This window comes from Anopheles funestus, chromosome 3RL (genome assembly GCF_943734845.2).
Source record: "Anopheles funestus chromosome 3RL, idAnoFuneDA-416_04, whole genome shotgun sequence".
Lineage (NCBI taxonomy): Eukaryota > Metazoa > Arthropoda > Insecta > Diptera > Culicidae > Anopheles > Anopheles funestus.
In genome coordinates this window covers 83817145-83837567 of record NC_064599.1, presented here as the reverse complement: position 1 = coordinate 83837567, position 20423 = coordinate 83817145, and the positions used below count along the sequence as shown (strand labels likewise).

Here is a 20423-nt window from a genome sequence, read left to right as displayed (position 1 = left end):
ATGGCGACAAATCGGAAGGAATAATTCGTTGAAAATCATTAAAAATATTCGCCTCATTAGATCTACCACCAGCTCGAATTCATTCTCGGCCGTTGGTTATGTGGTGAAATCGTTCTTCGCTTTATTCTCGTTTTTTTTCGTTTGCGAAAAAATATTCCCATCTTCTTTCCCATGGCTCTTTCCTCGGCGCATAAGTTCTTAAAAAAAGCAAAAAGGCTAGACCACACAACTGGGCATTTCTACAATGATACCGGAGAATTTATTTATTTTTAGCCACCCTTTTCCTTTACGGAAAATCAATCGAAAGCAGAACCCTGCAGCAGAAGTGCCTCAAATTCTTTCGATCGGCTGGTTTAATGTTTCATTCACCGATGAGCATGGTTCACTGAACTACGATGGCTACGATAATAACGTTCGTTCTGATAGGAAAGCAATTTTTGAAATATTGGCAGTACACTTCAGAATTATACTTTAAATATTTCTTTTCGTGCTTTCTGTGGTGAGCTTTGTCGGTAAACATCACAGTTGTTTATATTTCTTATTGAGTTGGATTTTGGCTTGAAATTGCTTCATGCGATACTCCTATATTGTACATGTCCTAAAAAAATCGTTTTTCTTACTGGTTGCTATATTTAGCTACTGGTGATCTGTTTCAAAGATTAAAAAATAAATGGTGTACATTTAAAAGAAAAACGCCCAACTAATTGGCTGAATTTTCAAGTGCTTACACTTGCGACTATACTTGTTACGTTCTACATCATTTACTTGACTTTGTTTCCTATTCTTTAGGCTAGAGAATTTGGCCAAGTTACGATCGACTTGTCTCGAATGCTGGATAGTTGCATGATTAAGTGAACCAGAGAGAGAGAAAGAGAGAGTTTACTGTGATTGCTCCCAAAAGCACGATCGGGATGATGATGATGAAAAATCTCAACCGATGGACTTGTTGATTCATTAAAAAGTTTGATGATAGAAAACTTCGTCCAGCTAGCTACTATACCGTGGAAAGCGGCAACGTAGTTCACGCGCTACGTCTAAAGTTCTTGTAGAAGCTTTCCCTTATTTTCCTTCGCGATCCGATCTTCGGGAATCGGGGCTCGGAAAGCTTTACAGGAATTGGGTGTTAATCTACTTTGAAATCAATCAAGTGAACTGTCGGCTTGAAATCTAGGCCTTGGCTGGAAAGTAATTAATATGATGAAGTGACGCTGGCAAGAAAATAAGATGATTTAAATAAGCACGAACGGTTGTGTGAGAGCAGTTGGTTTAATGAATGAACATTTAATCATGTTCATTGAGTTCAAATTGTTTGACTCTTTATATAATTTTACTTTATATATATAGAAGTTTCTTTATATATATATATATATATATATATATATATATATATATATATATATATATATATATATATCAGTTATTACAATGATATTTAAAAAATCTTCTCAACATTATAACAACTACTACAGTTCCGAACAGTATTTTGTACATATTTTCTCTAAACCATAACCATTTTCTCTAAACCAACCAACATTTTGAAATAAGAATCGCTAAATTTAAACCTACATCTTTAATATCAACCTTTTTTGGTAAACCGCTCCTTAGCGTCCTAAACATTGAATTTATTCCTACAGGCCAAGCGATAGGAAAACATTTTACGCCACTAATCCTATTTCATCAATGCCATCAGCAAGACAATCTTCGCATTTTTACCTTCCGGGCGAGAAGCAATGTGTAAAAGTAGATGAAACGAAATACGAAACTCTTGTATCCACTAATGTAAAAACTTCTACAAATCCGCCCTCGCGTAAGATAATTACCAAGGAAGGAAGGAAGGAAAATTTGTGCATATTTTGAGTGAACAGACAAACCCTGATGGTTTTCTTTATGGGCAAAATACACTAACGAACTTGTAAACGGATTGGGGTTGGGAAAGACGAACCAATAATCTGCAATCCATTTTACTGCCAAAAGATATAGACAAATAGAAACACACTTTGGCAATACGCTTCAGGAATGGAACTATTTTCCCTCATTTTGATATAAGATCACATAGATGATAGTGAACGAAAACCCTCACTTTAGTATATTTGTTTGATAGAGTACACAAAAAATAAAGCAGAAACTCAATATTTTCTAACAATATTCTGAAAATTTTATGATTCAAATTGTATTTGATTGGTTGCAAGAAGATTTATGAAAATTTGTCAATAGCAAAATAATATTTTATAACTGTGCCATTGGCTTACGACCGGAAATGAAAAATCTTCGTCCAGCTGCAAAAATTGTTCATTTCCAATCATCTCGAGGCAGCGTTAAGTGAAGCAGATAAACCACATTACCACAATCTAGAACGATTTATCCTCCTGTTCGGTGTGTCATTGGGTGCCTTTGTTTTCTGTAATCGGAAGCATCGCTTCAATTGTCTAATTCCAACTTTCGCTCATCTATCTTTTTACCACCGGTCGGAGTTTTAGCTTCACTGCACCAAGGAAGCACAGGCACCTTGTCCCCCGCACACAGCCATCCCACTCCAAATTTCGACAACAAAACTTCTCATTTCGCGTAAGGACAATTTTCCAAAACCTCAGCTCCGGCACCAACCACTACGGATCGTCATCTCCATGACCTTTTTGTCGTGACGATCGACATTTTGTACGTGAGAACGTACATTTTGTTCGATGCTCCATGGCATACTGCTCTTCAGCACCCACCACAGAGGAAGCGATGACGAGAAAGTGATAAATTTTTAATTAATTAAAATTTAATTAAACGGTTTTTCCGTTCGTCTCTCTCGCAGCTTACCCATTGGTTTGCAGTGCAGGTTTTTTGACCGGTTGGTAAAAGTTCTGTTTCCATGTCTCACGGACCAAATTCGGGAAATCCCAATAGAATAGCTGTAGGATAAGGTTTAAAGCTGTCGAAAAATATATCGAGTCATGCATATTGGAATCTTTCCATCCTGCGCTAATTGAAAATTTTCAAAATAGTAGAAATGCATCCTTATATGGCTTGTTTTTGAACAATGCATTCACATAGGAAATTAACTTGAAGCGATAATTAGAAAGTGTTTATATTATTACTCAATTTGCATCAGTTCTCCATTCTACCTAATCGTTTGTCAAACTTTAAATTAACTTCCTATCTTTCGCGAAGCGAAAATGTGTTTTACTCTCCCAGCAGTTTCTATTTTGCAAACCATCTTACAACAGTAAACTGTTGTATCATGAATTTCACTTTTGCTTTATTTTCTTATTTATTTTCACTTTTGCCACCAGAAACAACAGCAAACAAGAAAACCGATGTATGGTTGCGCCCGTTCAAGGAATTGGTTCGAAAATGGTAATTGAAGTAATTTTTCTGGATTTCTCTTTGAGTATTTCTGTTCCCATCGTTCTAATTCGTGCAATTACGGGATAACCTGATACGGGAAACCACTTGTGGCCGCTGATTTATAGTTGTGTTTCTATTCTTCGACTAACAAGGAGTGAAGTCAATTTATTACGAGTCCTCAGGGGTAACGTAAGCTAAAGAATGATCTATATTTGATAGTTTTAAAGAGCAAAACATTGTGATATTATCGTCTTGAAAATATGTATTACTAGCACGGTTTCACCTTGTGAGACATTTAACAAGTGTATGATGGAGGCGCCTGGTTAATTATGACTTCGAAATTTATTAAATATTTAGAATGATTTTGATTTTACTATTTTTTCTAAAGCTCATCAAACAATTCAAAACTAAACTCTTTATTCACAATTAATTAATGAATAAGTATTGATGAATGCCTTCTCTCCATAATTTCCCGATATAAAAATAATTCAATTGGGTTTTAATTTTTGATTACAAAAAATACACCCAGAAACCATTTCACGCTTAAATGTACTCCTACATAACCTTAAATATAAGGGAAATATATTCCCTTTGTATATTGACCGTGACTGTTACTTACCATACATCTTTTACTAATGGTACTCGAAAAGTTTCCAAAAACCAACCCACTATCCACCAGAAAAATGATTGAGTGCTTCAATCAAAACATACATGGAAAACAATTTGCGCATAAGCACCTCACTGAATATGAATATTGAATGCGCTGCTATATCGCTCCGACTACTCAGAACCTGTCGTTAAAAGCATTTCTTCCTTAATCACCCACCAGCCATCACTACCCATCCAACGTGGGATTAAAAACTTTATGAGCCTTGCTTCATCTATTTTTTTACCAAAAGTAAACCTCGTAAGGCAAACATTTAGCAAACATACGCGCGTAGAAAAGAAAATGATAAATGATCCGTATTTGTGTTATACTTAAAGGATGTTCCTTGCTACCTTGCTATGACAATCGATAAGTTGACACATTTGGCAATCCTGCTAAGCGCTTTCTATAAATGATTGATTAGACCGGATGTTTTTAGAGCGAGGAGAATTATGGTATGCGTATCAGGAGGATACATTAATATCGAAATGTTATTATCAGCTCACATGTTTAGTATGTTTTATGCGCTCAATATTCTCAACACATTTTGATTGTATTTTGTTTGTTTGTGAAAAAAAGTTCTTCATTAGAACTAATAAACAAAACATATTGTTTAATTACAATCGATACTCAATATCATTGCTCTTTGCACGCATGAGGTAATGTTATGATACCAATCAACGCATTTGAGTGCAATGCTTTTAAGATCTCCGCCTTTCCTCAATAGCTCTTCAAGGCAATAAAGCTTACAATCTCTTCCCCATATTCCCAACCGATTGGTATACCTCAAATGTAAAAGTTAACATTTATTTACACACGTGTTGTTGACTCGGTAAAAATTGGTTACAATTTTTCTTAACCAACCAATGGAAAGAAAGCTTACATATCGTAGTACTGTATGCCTCAATTCTACCAAAGAACTCTACCTTCAATTGGTTCTGTACTAGTATGTTCCATGTTCAAGCAGGTAAACCTTTCGAAACATGCCCAAGATCTTTGTGAAGCAATGGAGTTCGAGATGAGAAAATTTATTGGTTCCGCTTCGAAGACGCTATCGTACTCTTAACTAATGCTCAACCTCCGTTTTGTGGTGAGGTGATGCACGATCCATTTCGTTGTGATTTGTATTTAAGGATGTTTGCAGTAGTGCATTGAAAGCATTTGCATATGTGTGAAAAATTAAAATGAAAAATAGACATTGATCTGAATGTATAGTATAGTAAAGCGCTCGTTCTAAACGGAATGCAAAATGTTTGTTGAAAGTGCGAGAACCATTTTTGTTTCAAATAGAAGATGAGAATACAACCCTTTTAAGTGAGTCAACTAAGAGTTAATGAGTCCTTATTACGAGTGAGCTCGCTTAACGACTCATAAAACCATAGAGTCATAAAAAACCTCGAAACAAATCTCCTAAGGCCTTAGCTTTTTTTTTTTTAATTTAACAAAAATTTTTAAATTGATATATTTTAATGCTACATTTTCTTCTTGGACGGCCATGCCCTTAGATGTCTGTGCCAGAAGTTATTCGAGGAACCAAGTTCCTTACCCTGTTTGAGAAAATGTAAAATTTTCCTCATTTTTGAGCAATGTAGCAAAAATTTTAAATGCGATATATTTTGATGGTAATTTGTTGCAATAAGTTTCTTTTCACTTAAATAGTGCTTTAAATTAAAAAAAGAATAAAAAATCAGAAAAAAATTTCAAAAAAAATTTCCACTCGAAAATTTCATAAGGCTTACCCCTTACGATTTTTTTGGGAAATTTTGCAAAAAAAATTAAATTGTTTTATTTTAATGCCAATGGGTTGCAATGAGTTTCTTTTCACTCTAATATTGCTTGAAATAAAAAAAGAGTAAAAAATAATAAAAAAAATCAAAAAATTAAAAAAAAATTAAAATTTTCCTCATTTTTGCACCAAGTTTTGCCTATAACTCGGTCGGTATCCAACGGATCGCCAATCTTTAACCTGTGGTCGATAGACGGCACCAATGGCTACATTTTCTTCTTGGACAGCCATGCCCTTAGATGTCTGTGCCAGAAGTTATTCGAGGAACCAAGTTCCTTACCCTGTTTGAGAAAATGTAAAATTTTCCTCATTTTTGAGCAATGTAGCAAAAATTTTAAATGTGATATATTTTGATGGGAATTGGTTGCAATAAGTTTCTTTTCACTTAAATAGTGCTTTAAATTAAAAAAAGAATAAAAAATCAGAAAAAAAATTCAAAAAAAATTTCCACTCGAAAATTTCATAAGACTTACCCCTTACGATTTTTTTGGGAAATTTTGCAAAAAAAATTAAATTGTTTTATTTTAATGCCAATGGGTTGCAATTAGTTTCTTTTCACTCTAATAATGCTTGAAATAAAAAAAAGAGTGAAAAATAATAAATAAATCAAAGAATTCAAAAAAAATGAAAATTTTCCTCATTTTTGCACCAAATTTTGCCTATAACTCGGTCGGTATCCAACGGATCGCCAATCTTTAACCTGTGGTCGATAGACGGCACCAATGGCTACATTTTCTTCTTGGACAGCCATGCCCTTAGATGTCTGTGCCAGAAGTTATTCGAGGAACCAAGTTCCTTACCCTGTTTGAGAAAATGTAAAATTTTCCTCATTTTTGAGCAATGTAGCAAAAATTTGAAATGTGATTTATTTTGATGGGAATTTGTTGCAATAAGTTTCTTTTCACTTAAATAGTGCTTTAAATTAAAAAAAGAATAAAAAATCAGAAAAAAATTTCACAAAAATTTTCCACTCGAAAATTTCATAAGGCTTACCCCTTACGATTTTTTTGGGAAATTTTGCAAAAAAAATTAAATTGTTTTATTTTAATGCCAATGGGTTGCAATGAGTTTCTTTTCACTCTAATAATGCTTGAAATAAAAAAAAGAGTGAAAAATAATAAATAAATCAAAAAATTAAAAAAAAATGAAAATTTTCCTCATTTTTGCACCAAGTTTTGCCTATAACTCGGTCGGTATCCAACGGATCGCCAATCTTTAACCTGTGGTCGATAGACGGCACCAATGGCTACATTTTCTTCTTGGACAGCCATGCCCTTAGATGTCTGTGCCAGAAGTTATTCGAGGAACCAAGTTCCTTACCCTGTTTGAGAAAATGTAAAATTTTCCTCATTTTTGAGCAATGTAGCAAAAATTTTAAATGTGATATATTTTGATGGGAATTTGTTGCAATAAGTTTCTTTTCACTTAAATAGTGCTTTAAATTAAAAAAAGAATAAAAAATCAGAAAAAAATTTCACAAAAATTTTCCACTCGAAAATTTCATAAGGCTTACCCCTTACGATTTTTTTGGGAAATTTTGCAAAAAAAATTAAATTGTTTTATTTTAATGCCAATGGGTTGCAATGAGTTTCTTTTCACTCTAATAATGCTTGAAATAAAAAAAAGAGTGAAAAATAATAAATAAATCAAAGAATTCAAAAAAAATGAAAATTTTCCTCATTTTTGCACCAAATTTTGCCTATAACTCGGTCGGTATCCAACGGATCGCCAATCTTTAACCTGTGGTCGATAGATGGCACCAATGGCTACATTTTCTTCTTGGACAGCCATGCCCTCAGATGTCTGTGCCAGAAGTTATTCGAGGAACCAAGTTCATTACCCTGTTTGAGAAAATGTAAAATTTTCCTCATTTTTGCACCAAGTTTTGCCTATAACTCGGTCGGTATCCAACGGATCGCCAATCTTTAACCTGTGGTCGATAGACGGCACCAATGACTACATTTTCTTCTTGGACAGCCATGCCCTTAGATGTCTGTGCCAGAAGTTATTCGAGGAACCAAGTTCCTTACCCTGTTTGAGAAAATGTAAAATTTTCCTCATTTTTGAGCAATGTAGCAAAAATTTTAAATGTGATTTATTTTGATGGGAATTTGTTGCAATATGTTTCTTTTCACTTAAATAGTGCTTTAAATTAAAAAAAGAATAAAAAATCAGAAAAAAAATTCACAAAAATTTTCCACTCGAAAATTTCATAAGGCTTACCCCTTACGATTTTTTTGGGAAATTTTGCAAAAAAAATTAAATTGTTTTATTTTAATGCCAATGGGTTGCAATGAGTTTCTTTTCACTCTAATAATGCTTGAAATAAAAAAAAGAGTGAAAAATAATAAAAAAATCAAAGAATTCAAAAAAAATAAAAAATTTCCTCATTTTTGCACCAAGTTTTGCCTATAACTCGGTCGGTATCCAACGGATCGCCAATCTTTAACCTGTGGTCGATAGATGGCACGAATGGCTACATTTTCTTCTTGGACAGCCATGCCCTCGATGTCTGTGCCAGAAGTTATTCGAGGAACCAAGCTCCTTACCCTGTTTGAGAAAATGTAAAATTTTCCTCATTTTTGAGCAATGTAGCAAAAATTTGAAATGTGATTTATTTTGATGGGAATTTGTTGCAATATGTTTCTTTTCACTTAAATAGTGCTTTAAATTAAAAAAAGAATAAAAAATCAGAAAAAAAATTCACAAAAATTTTCCACTCGAAAATTTCATAAGGCTTACCCCTTACGATTTTTTTGGGAAATTTTGCAAAAAAAATTAAATTGTTTTATTTTAATGCCAATGGGTTGCAATGAGTTTCTTTTCACTCTAATAATGCTTGAAATAAAAAAAAGAGTGAAAAATAATAAATAAATCAAAGAATTCAAAAAAAATGAAAATTTTCCTCATTTTTGCACCAAATTTTGCCTATAACTCGGTCGGTATCCAACGGATCGCCAATCTTTAACCTGTGGTCGATAGATGGCACCAATGGCTACATTTTCTTCTTGGACAGCCATGCCCTTAGATGTCTGTGCCAGAAGTTATTCGAGGAACCAAGTTCCTTACCCTGTTTGAGAAAATGTAAAATTTTCCTCATTTTTGAGCAATGTAGCAAAAATTTTAAATGTGATATATTTTGATGGGAATTTGTTGCAATAAGTTTCTTTTCACTTAAATAGTGCTTTAAATTAAAAAAAGAATAAAAAATCAGAAAAAAATTTCACAAAAAATTTCCACTCGAAAATTTCATAAGGCTTACCCCTTACGATTTTTTTGGGAAATTTTGCAAAAAAAATTAAATTGTTTTATTTTAATGCCAATGGGTTGCAATGAGTTTCTTTTCACTCTAATAATGCTTGAAATAAAAAAAAAAGAGTGAAAAATAATAAATAAATCAAAAAATTAAAAAAAAAAAATGAAAATTTTCCTCATTTTTGCACCAAGTTTTGCCTATAACTCGGTCGGTATCCAACGGATCGCCAATCTTTAACCTGTGGTCGATAGACGGCACCAATGGCTACATTTTCTTCTTGGACAGCCATGCCCTTAGATGTCTGTGCCAGAAGTTATTCGAGGAACCAAGTTCCTTACCCTGTTTGAGAAAATGTAAAATTTTCCTCATTTTTGAGCAATGTAGCAAAAATTTTAAATGTGATATATTTTGATGGGAATTTGTTGCAATAAGTTTCTTTTCACTTAAATAGTGCTTTAAATTAAAAAAAGAATAAAAAATCAGAAAAAAATTTCAAAAAAAATTTCCACTCGAAAATTTCATAAGGCTTACCCCTTACGATTTTTTTGGGAAATTTTGCAAAAAAAATTAAATTGTTTTATTTTAATGCCAATGGGTTGCAATGAGTTTCTTTTCACTCTAATAATGCTTGAAATAAAAAAAAGAGTGAAAAATAATAAATAAATCAAAGAATTCAAAAAAAATGAAAATTTTCCTCATTTTTGCACCAAATTTTGCCTATAACTCGGTCGGTATCCAACGGATCGCCAATCTTTAACCTGTGGTCGATAGATGGCACCAATGGCTACATTTTCTTCTTGGACAGCCATGCCCTTAGATGTCTGTGCCAGAAGTTATTCGAGGAACCAAGTTCCTTACCCTGTTTGAGAAAATGTAAAATTTTCCTCATTTTTGAGCAATGTAGCAAAAATTTTAAATGTGATATATTTTGATGGGAATTTGTTGCAATAAGTTTCTTTTCACTTAAATAGTGCTTTAAATTAAAAAAAGAATAAAAAATCAGAAAAAAATTTCAAAAAAAATTTCCACTCGAAAATTTCATAAGGCTTTCCCCTTACGATTTTTTTGGGAAATTTTGAAAAAAAAATTAAATTGTTTTATTTTAATGCCAATGGGTTGCAATGAGTTTCTTTTCACTCTAATAATGCTTGAAATAAAAAAAAGATTGAAAAATAATAAATAAATCAAAAAATTAAAAAAAAAATGAAAATTTTCCTCATTTTTGCACCAAGTTTTGCCTATAACTCGGTCGGTATCCACCGGATCGCCAATCTTTAACCTGTGGTCGATAGATGGCACCAATGGCTACATTTTCTTCTTGTACAGCCATGCCCTCAGATGTCTGTGCCAGAAGTTATTCGAGGAACCAAGTTCCTTACCCTGTTTGAGAAAATGTAAAATATTCCTTATTTTTGCACCAAGTTTTGCCTATAACTCGGTCGGTATCCAACGGATCGCCAATCTTTAACCTGTGGTCGATAGACGGCACCAATGGCTACATTTTCTTCTTGGACAGCCATGCCCTTAGATGTCTGTGCCAGAAGTTATTCGAGGAACCAAGTTCCTTACCCTGTTTGAGAAAATGTAAAATTTTCCTCATTTTTGAGCAATGTAGCAAAAATTTTAAATGTGATATATTTTGATGGGAATTTGTTGCAATAAGTTTCTTTTCACTTAAATAGTGCTTTAAATTAAAAAAAGGATAAAAAATCAGAAAAAAATTTCAAAAAAAAATTCCACTCGAAAATTTCATAAGGCTTACCCCTTACGATTTTTTTGGGAAATTTTGCAAAAAAAATTAAATTGTTTTATTTTAATGCCAATGGGTTGCAATGAGTTTCTTTTCACTCTAATAATGCTTGAAATAAAAAAAAGAGTGAAAAATAATAAATAAATCAAAAAATTAAAAAAAAAATGAAAATTTTCCTCATTTTTGCACCAAGTTTTGCCTATAACTCGGTCGGTATCCAACGGATCGCCAATCTTTAACCTGTGGTCGATAGACGGCACCAATGGCTACATTTTCTTCTTGGACAGCCATGCCCTTAGATGTCTGTGCCAGAAGTTATTCGAGGAACCAAGTTCCTTACCCTGTTTGAGAAAATGTAAAATTTTCCTCATTTTTGAGCAATGTAGCAAAAATTTTAAATGTGATATATTTTGATGGGAATTTGTTGCAATAAGTTTCTTTTCACTTAAATAGTGCTTTAAATTAAAAAAAGAATAAAAAATCAGAAAAAAATTTCAAAAAAAATTTCCACTCGAAAATTTCATAAGGCTTACCCCTTACGATTTTTTTGGGAAATTTTGCAAAAAAAATTAAATTGTTTTATTTTAATGCCAATGGGTTGCAATGAGTTTCTTTTCACTTTAATAATGCTTGAAATAAAAAAAAAGAGTGAAAAATAATAAATAAATCAAAAAATTAAAAAAAAAATGAAAATTTTCCTCATTTTTGCACCAAGTTTTGCCTATAACTCGGTCGGTATCCACCGGATCGCCAATCTTTAACCTGTGGTCGATAGATGGCACCAATGGCTACATTTTCTTCTTGGACAGCCATGCCCTCAGATGTCTGTGCCAGAAGTTATTCGAGGAACCAAGTTCCTTACCCTGTTTGAGAAAATGTAAAACTTTCCTCATTTTTGCACCAAGTTTTGCCTATAACTCGGTCGGTATCCAACGGATCGCCAATCTTTAACCTGTGGTCGATAGACGGCACCAATGGCTACATTTTCTTCTTGGACAGCCATGCCCTTAGATGTCTGTGCCAGAAGTTATTCGAGGAACCAAGTTCCTTACCCTGTTTGAGAAAATGTAAAATTTTCCTCATTTTTGAGCAATGTAGCAAAAATTTTAAATGCGATATATTTTGATGGGAATTTGTTGCAATAAGTTTCTTTTCACTTAAATAGTGCGTTAAATTAAAAAAAGAATAAAAAATCAGAAAAAAATTTCAAAAAAAATTTCCACTCGAAAATTTTATAAGGCTTACCGCTTACGATTTTTTTGGGAAATTTTGCAAAAAAAATTAAATTGTTTTATTTTAATGCCAATGGGTTGCAATGAGTTTCTTTTCACTCTAATAATGCTTGAAATAAAAAAAAAGTGAAAAATAATAAAAAAAATCAAAAAATTAAAAAAAAAATGAAAATTTTCCTCATTTTTGCACCAAGTTTTGCCTATAACTCGGTCGGTATCCACCGGATCGCCAATCTTTAACCTGTGGTCGATAGATGGCACCAATGGCTACATTTTCTTCTTGGAGAGCCATGCCCTTAGATGTCTGTGCCAGAAGTTATTCGAGGAACCAAGTTCCTTACCCTGTTTGAGAAAATGTAAAATTTTCCTCATTTTTGAGCAATGTAGCAAAAATTTTAAATGCGATATATTTTCTTTTCACTTAAATAGTGCTTTAAATTAAAAAAAGAATAAAAAATCAGAAAAAAAATTCAAAAAAATGTTCCACTCGAAATTTTCGAGTTCAAAATTTCAAAAAAGCCTTACGTTTTTTTTGATTTATTTATCAAAATTTTATACATTGATTTAATTTAATGCGAATTGGTTGAAATAAGTGTTTTTTACTCAAATAATGCTTTAAATAAAAAAATAAAAAAAAATATTAATAAAAATTCTAAAAATTTGCTAATCTCTTAAGCAGAGACGGATCCCGTTTAATATCCTTCCCGATCACACTATCCCGCTTGTTCGCTTATGCAGGTTTGATAGTTAGGCAGAGCGAGAAGTATATTTATTTGGCTAGTTTGGGTATTGTACACATGTATTCCGTCTAAACTCATGTGTATCAAACGTTTCGTTTCAACTCATTTTCGTTTCAACTCACTCGCACATTTTCGTTTCAACTCACGTATTTACTCTTTTTGCAACTCGACTCACCACGGCTTCATACTTACACTCATGAGTGAGTAAGTGAAAAAAGAGTCACTAAAACTCATCGTGGTGAGTGAACGAAACTCGTTCAATACAACGTTTCAACTCACTATCTTACTCTTACTCACTTTGCACATCTCTATTTCAAATAGAGATAACTTGAACTATTGAAATATGTTAACAGTTGAATAGTTTTGTTTGTGTTTGGAGAAATAAATGTAATGTCAAACATCAATTCATGGATTAAGTTGGATGTGCTTTTGCTTGTTGCGTTGATAATTAAAGTTTATTCGGATGTTTCTTTCCGTCCTTAGCAATTCAAAAGCAAAATCCCAAAATCTTCACTTGGCCTTACGTAACACAATCAATGTTTAGTTTTATCAATCAACAAGTTTTACTTAATTAAGATATCAAACTTATTATCCATTCTTTCATTTAATCAGCTCGGTACTCGGTAAGCTAATGGTCCAATCAATGTCATGTTCATTGAATCCTCACTCCTAGAAAACTCTCAGAGAGCAACCCTTATCAGAGTAGCGTAAAATTTATGCGAATGGATTTCAACTTAAACAATTCGTTGAACAAAATTTTAACACTCCCAAAAAGCATCAATGCTATCCCAGATTCCACAGTTACCCTTAGTTGGTTACGAATCCCCACGGCCACACTCGTGCAGACAAACACAAAACAACACAGCAAATGGTTTAGATTGACAACAGCAAAAAATACAGAGCAAACGGAAAGAAACATCTGAATAAACTTTAATTAACAACGCAACAAGCAAAAGCACATCCAACTTGTCCCTCGAAGTGATGCTCCAAAACTCCACTCACCGTCTTCTCTCACTTCAACCCTGTAAAAGCGGTTTTTCTTGTTGGCAAGAGTGATCCTTTTCAATCGCTTGTTGGAAGGAGTAACGGTCTCGTTACGCTTCACTAGTTTCACTCATTTTGAATTGGTTGATTTGTTGATTGAAGGTCCTCCAAAATGGCCCACATTCCGAGGGGGTGCAAATGTTGCTTTGTTAACGATACGGTTCGATGTTTCCGGCGTCAGTTTTGGTTTCCCGGATCTAAGCCCAAGTTCGTGCATCCTTCTGGAATCTACATTCCATTCATACAAACTCAAACAATAGAAGGACGTGCATGGGGATTTAAATTGAACCGCTTGGGATTTCGTTTCTAAAAATCAGTTAGTTTTTCAATATTGATGCATCGTCATTCTGATTGTGGTTGAGGTTTTGGGAAATTGTAAAAGTTCTTCTAAAACCACTGTTTTGATTGAATATTGAAATCGTTTCGATTGATTTCTAACCAAAATGTGATAATAAAACGCCCTTCTTCGGTATTACTTCAACACACCAATAGAGAACGGGAGGCTTTCATGTAAAAGTCGTGAAGTAATCGCGTAACTGATGGAAAGGAATACTATTGTGAAGTAAAATCTTTTGCTTTTTCTGCTCTATTTCGTTGTGCTGCTGGGCTCGCCTTCATAAACTTCTAAATTTGATTTAGTTTCTTAATTCAGCTCATCGTACTGCCATTTTTTCCAACCTTCGACGAATCATTTGAATCACGAGCCCACTTTTGATTTTCACCCTCTACTGTGTTTCGCATTCATCCATTCTACCTCGTTTCGGTTTCGCTCGTTCATATATAGGTTTGTTAAATTTTTTTGTATCCTTTGCCTTTTCCATCCATTCTGTTGACATTCCATTACAATTTTTTATGGTTTGACGCATTCTTAACCTTCTATCCCAACATTCTTCAATAACATTTTTGTCAGAAATATAGCATTGTTTATTTGAGTATTATTTTTGTTCTACTTGGGGTAGATTATTTTTATACAAAAATATTTCTTTTCTTCTGCTCAACTAATTCTGGCTCTCTTTCGGATACGTATGATAATATAATTGTTTCTAGGATAACCGTGCCAAGAATAATTGAGGCAATTCATCTGCTTTTTTATCTAACTTTACAACTATAAGGTTAGTTAACTATAAAATAAGCTGGCCTTATTTTCCAAATAACGAATAAATACGAATAAACACACCATTACTTCTCATACGTTATTAAAACACTCCTTCACGTACCTACGTTTTTCAAATATCGTAAGATTATCAAAAAACACTGGGATATACCTCAACCTGTTCAATATACTTGCATATGCATACTTTAAGAACGTCTATATATTAAGATTCTTCTCTTAACCAATTTTAAGGGCTTATTGAAAAAAGCGGATCAAGATGTAAATTATTCAATTGAACCACCTCATTATGCATGGCAAGTTGGGCAATTTAAATTCATGACTTCTTAATACTGCATTTGATGTACATGTTCTATGTGTTGGCTCAATTTTGCAATCACTTTTCTAAGTCGCGTTGAAATTTGTTTATTTAGGATGAAATTTGCTTTGGGTTAGTTTGTAATGTTTATGTATGATTGGCTTTTATTGATTTTGTTAAATTTAACAACTGATTAAGTATTTCCTAAATTCAGTTTCCTTTTCAAGAATAGTTGAATCTAGACATAAAGCAATGTATGAAGCAATCAACAGAACCGCTTGTTAACAACATGACAATATCCTGAAGGAATTCTAAATCTTCAATCATGAAAAGAAATATTCTTACCAGAAGAAGAACATCAACTTCCAAGAATTTCTGGTAAGACACAAATCGTTATCAAATGACAAACCTTTTTCTTTGGTTCCTCCTATCAAACCATCATTAAAAAAAGGACGAACTTACAAGTCATTTTTGTTCTACATGCCAACAAGAGCCACCCTTTGACTGTGACTGTGCAATATTTGTACCCACAAATATTGCAGCTATCTAGGAGTGTCCTGTTTGTACTATTCTCATCACTTCTCATGCGGCATGGAAAATCGCATGTTTTTTGCATGACTTTTCAATAGTGATTCTTCATTTTTCTTACACAGGAAGGGTTTCCTTCTAGTTTATGACTTATGCTCAATGATTTTCCGTACTTATTCCGGGCAAAAATGAAGGAATGGGTTTCCACGTTTTTTCGTATTTTTTTTTTATTTCGTAGACATGTTTAAACTATAAATGGGTGATTTCTTTTTATTCACATCAGGTGCAAAATATTGCTGACTAAGTGATGAAAAAAATCGTTCCCGAGTTCTTGTCTTTCTCGCTGGCAGGAAGCTGTCACTAGGAACTGACAGTTACAAACTGATTGAGTTTGTTGGTTGAGATGTTCTTTGCAGTATTCCTCTATTATTGCCTTGTTTTTGAGAAATTTTTGGTGTGTACTCACCATTCATGAAGAAAGCTGTTGGTAACATAAAACGAAGACAAACACGCAAAGCTTTTCGTTGTAGCGTAGTGATCGTAGCTGAAATGCGCATGAATCCAAAGTGGATGGAAATAGATTTATCATGTCGGACTATCACTTTTGGAGGCCACAGGTGCGTTGGTCTGTGTGGGCTTTTTTCCCTCCTGATGGGAATATGTGAATCTATTATCTCTCCTGATGATATGCGTGATATATTGAAGAATTAATCAATTTGCCGCAGTCGAATATGTGTTTTTGGTATGTTGAGTTTTTTTTCTTCTTCCTCGATATCGTTATCGCTATACTTCCGGATCAGGTTACATATTAAAGCACTGATGATAAATCATTATAGAATTATGTGTCTTCCCTCATTTTCGCTTATGCTAATCACAGATTATATTTATGCTAACAGGAATTTGTGATTCAGTATTGTATTAATAATACAATAAAACTTTATTGATACATGTATGCATTTTCAAAATGTTACTATTAAAGCTTCAATCGAAAAATGTTGCTTAAACAATAATTGATATTATTTAAGCTTATATATTTGTTTATCGCGTCCTTTTTCGATTACATTGATTAAACTCTAATTTGATGCTAGGTACACATCATGTATAGTATTCTTAAGTTATGTTCTACAATTAGAGAGTGACGACGAGGCAACGAACGAATACTTAATATCAACATTCTTTCGCGGCATCTTAAGCGAATATGAATCACATGCTTCCGGTCCGCAGGTTCGCAGACAGTTTTCAACTTTATACCGAGCCGATTGAGAAAGGTTAGAGAGAAGGAAGAGTAATAATTGCTAATTTTTAATGAACAGATTTATTTCCCATTAAAACCATTCTTCTGTCCTTTCGAAATCGGTCGAACGGTAGTAGATCCATGGTTTAGAGGGTGCAACCAAGTCTATTACAAAAAAGAAAGAAAGAGAAACAGTGAGATAAAGAAAGAGATAGAGACGTAGGTAGAGAGAGAGAGATAGAGAAAGGTCAAGACGAGCTGGATGGTTCAACAACGAGCCCATAAAAAAGCGGCTTCTCCTGTTCGGATGCATGACCAAGGCTATCGATGATGATTACGCTAATGAAAAAGTAATAAAAATGTAGCTCGCGTGATACCGGTTCGAAAGCTGGACTTTTCCCACCTCACGCGAACAGATGGTATATATCGTGGCCAAATAATGCTGTTGTCTTCTCCACCTTCCGAATATGTCCAACCAATGACTGGAGCATTATTTGAACACTGATAAAGCTGTCTGTGGTTATTATTTTTCAATTTCGATCGAAAATATGCTTTCTGCCCACGTAACTCAGTAGAAAAAACTGAAAATACGATGTCGTGTCGCACAGTGTCGAATGTTTGGTGTGATGTTACTGCGAATTGTTTGCTGGCTCGCTGGTTTCGTTACGTTGTTGTACGTCGAAAAATAATTGTTCTCGACCATTGAGCCGCACCAGAAATGGGGAAAATTCAAAGATAAATATATATTCCATGTCCTTGCCTGGGACCATTTCCAACCTTACACGAGCCGTTGAAATTAATTCCAATCATCTCAGAACAAATTGCTATTGACACAATTACATTGGCATCATGATTGTTCTTCTGAAACCATTGTTACTAATCATCAATGCCTCATTATTCTTCATAAAGGCTGATTTCTTCTCATGTTAATGTTTTCCTAAAAGATAACTCATAACATCCTATATTGTTGAGAAAAATTTTCCTGTTCCTGTGTATTATTAGGCGTACCTGGAATAGCAGTACAGTTTCAACTAATTGAAATAGATTTCTGAGAAATCTAAAAAGCTCGTAAAGTATATTTCCTTTATTTATTTACTAGTTGATCTCTTTTTATTTCGAATGATTAAACTGGTCTATTTCTGATAATTTTGCTGCAGCAATCAGTAACTTTCATCATTCGAAATAACAAGAGAGCATCCCACAAAGAGGTAACCTTAACTACCGTTCGATTTTGGTGCAAGCGGCCGGTGAAAACCTCTAGAAACGATTCCTCGATAACAAGAAAAAACCACGGAGAAGGTAAAATTCACCTTTTTCTTAAGATTCCGAAGAGTTCTTTATTAAAAAATAATTACTTCCCATTACCCACCCTTAATACATTTTCCCGCGACGGCGTAAATGGGGATTTTTAACGTACATTTCGTTACCTTGTCGCACGTTACAATAAGATCCCTAAATGAACATCCATTAATATTACAAACCATTCTCTCTACTTCTCAGGTTCCCTGCACCGTGATGATCGGTCTCCAAACTCCATACACCGGAAGCAGCGCTCCATGGCTGATGGTCCAGACTACTCCTCGAAGAACTATACGACTGACATCTCGACTAACAGTCGGACGCCGGAACGTAGTTTCCGGCCTCGGATGACCCGTAGCTGCCCTCACCGGCTGTGACACCCGAAGGGTCAAAGCTGCTGTTGCGGCTGGTGCTGTTGCCGCTGCTGTTGTTGTTGCTGCTGCCGCTTTCGATCAGTTTCATTTGGCATCAGCGTAGGGATCTCCATGTGGTTCGGATTGTATGTGAAATCCGGACTTTTCCGCAGAGCTCGCACGACATCGACGTAGGACTGCCCTGCCGCAGGCTGAACTTCTACAAGATCACGACTACGCTTCCGCCCGCAGTTGCGTCGTCTGCGAACAGTAGTTTCCGGCCTCGAATGACCCGTAGCTGCGCTCACCGGCTGTGACACAGGAAGGGTCACATGCTGCTGCTACGGCTGGTGCTGTTGCCGCTGCTGTTGTTGTTGCTGCTGCCGTATTCGATCAGCTTTGCTCCCTTTTGTAAGCGGTTGGAGCTTCCGTTGGCTCTGACCGATTTGAGCTGTAAACGAGACGCGTCGATTGAAAGGTCACACGATGGTGTTTGGTCGGAAAAGTTGATACCTCCTAAAGCGCTTTTCAGGCTGGTGTGCCCTCACGGTGTGAAAATCGGTGCGGCTGGAGGAGGGACTAGGTGAAGGACGTTGATCCGCACATTTCCGCCCAACATCCCAAAGCCGTAGCTCGACTAGAAATCGGTCAAAACACGGAATGAAATATTTCATTTCCGTTTTTTGGTCATAACTTTAGTACTAATGATCGGACAAGTATGTAAAAAATATGCAAAGATGCAGTAATAAATTATACACATATCATACGAACATTGCGTTTGTCTATCTTTTAAGGATCTCAAGTAAATGGCAAATAAAGAAAATTTTGAAATATTTCATTTCCATTTTTTGGTCATAACTTTAGTACTAATGATCGGACAAGTATGTAAAAAATATGCGAAGATGCAGTAATAAATTCTTCACAAGTCATACGAACATTGTGTTTGTCTATCTCTTCAGGATCTCAAGTAAATCGCAAATAACGAACATTTTGAAATATTTCATGAAATATTTCAAAAAGTAAAAATGTCAGAGAAAAAATGAAACTTTTCATGAAATATTTCAAAAATGAAAAATTTCACAAAAAATGAAATATTTCATGAAATATTTCATGAAATATTTCTTCAATTTTCGTATTCACATCGTTAATGAGGGGTCTAGGGGCCTCAAACAGGTGAAAAAATGGGTCTAGGGGCCTCAAACAGGTGCAGGAGGGGGTGCGGCGGTGAAAAACCAAAAAAAAAAAAAAGCAAAAAAAAAAGTGAGCACACGAACCGAAAAAATTTTAAAAACCAAAGTGAAAAAATACGCTCCAAAATTTGAAAATCTGGTACCGTCAATTAAAAAAAAGCAAAGAAAAAAAGGTAGCTCGCGAACACAAAAAGTTGGTCAAAATCAAAGTGAAAAAATACACTTTGGTTTTTGTGATGCTACCTCCTCGCCTGGTATGCTCTCCTGTTACTTCAACCATTTCGCCTGGTAGTTTTCGAAATCCAAAATCGAATTTTTGAATCGAAAACTACCATGCGAAATGTGTTAAAGTAACAGGAGAGCATACCAGGCGAGGAGGTAGCATTTCAAAATTAAAACCGGTTCGCAGCTGGTACTTTTTGGATTTTGAAAACTGCCATTCGAAATGGTTGAAGTAACAGGAGAGCATACCAGGCGAGGAGGTAGCATCACAAAAACCAAAGTGTATTTTTTCACTTTGATTTTGACCAACTTTTTGTGTTCGCGAGCTACCTTTTTTTCTTTGCTTTTTTTTAATTGACGGTACCAGATTTTCAAATTTTGGAGCGTATTTTTTCACTTTG

General features: G+C 34.5%; 1 protein-coding gene and 1 long non-coding RNA gene across 4 annotated transcripts in view; one reads left to right on the top strand and one right to left on the bottom strand.

Moving 5' to 3' along the window:
- LOC125767427 (uncharacterized) overlaps nt 1-19711 on the top strand; it is a 429126-nt gene extending 409415 nt beyond the window's left edge. The window contains exon 12 of the mRNA XM_049433982.1: nt 18459-19711. The gene's annotated coding sequence lies outside the window, so the exon portion shown is untranslated. The remainder of the gene's footprint in view (nt 1-18458) is intronic.
- Nucleotides 1450-17510, bottom strand: LOC125767453 (uncharacterized). 3 transcript variants are annotated; one of them, XR_007418781.1, is made up of 4 exons: nt 12245-17510; nt 11534-11723; nt 8735-11011; nt 1450-7695 (listed from the first exon to the last, which is right to left on the bottom strand). It is a non-coding gene; the product is annotated as an uncharacterized LOC125767453 (long non-coding RNA). The 3 variants fall into 3 exon arrangements; XR_007418780.1 differs by lacking the exon at nt 12245-17510 and having other exon boundaries at nt 11534-12234; XR_007418782.1 differs by lacking the exon at nt 12245-17510 and having other exon boundaries at nt 8735-10490; nt 11534-12234.
- Nucleotides 19712-20423: the final 712 nt, after the last annotated feature.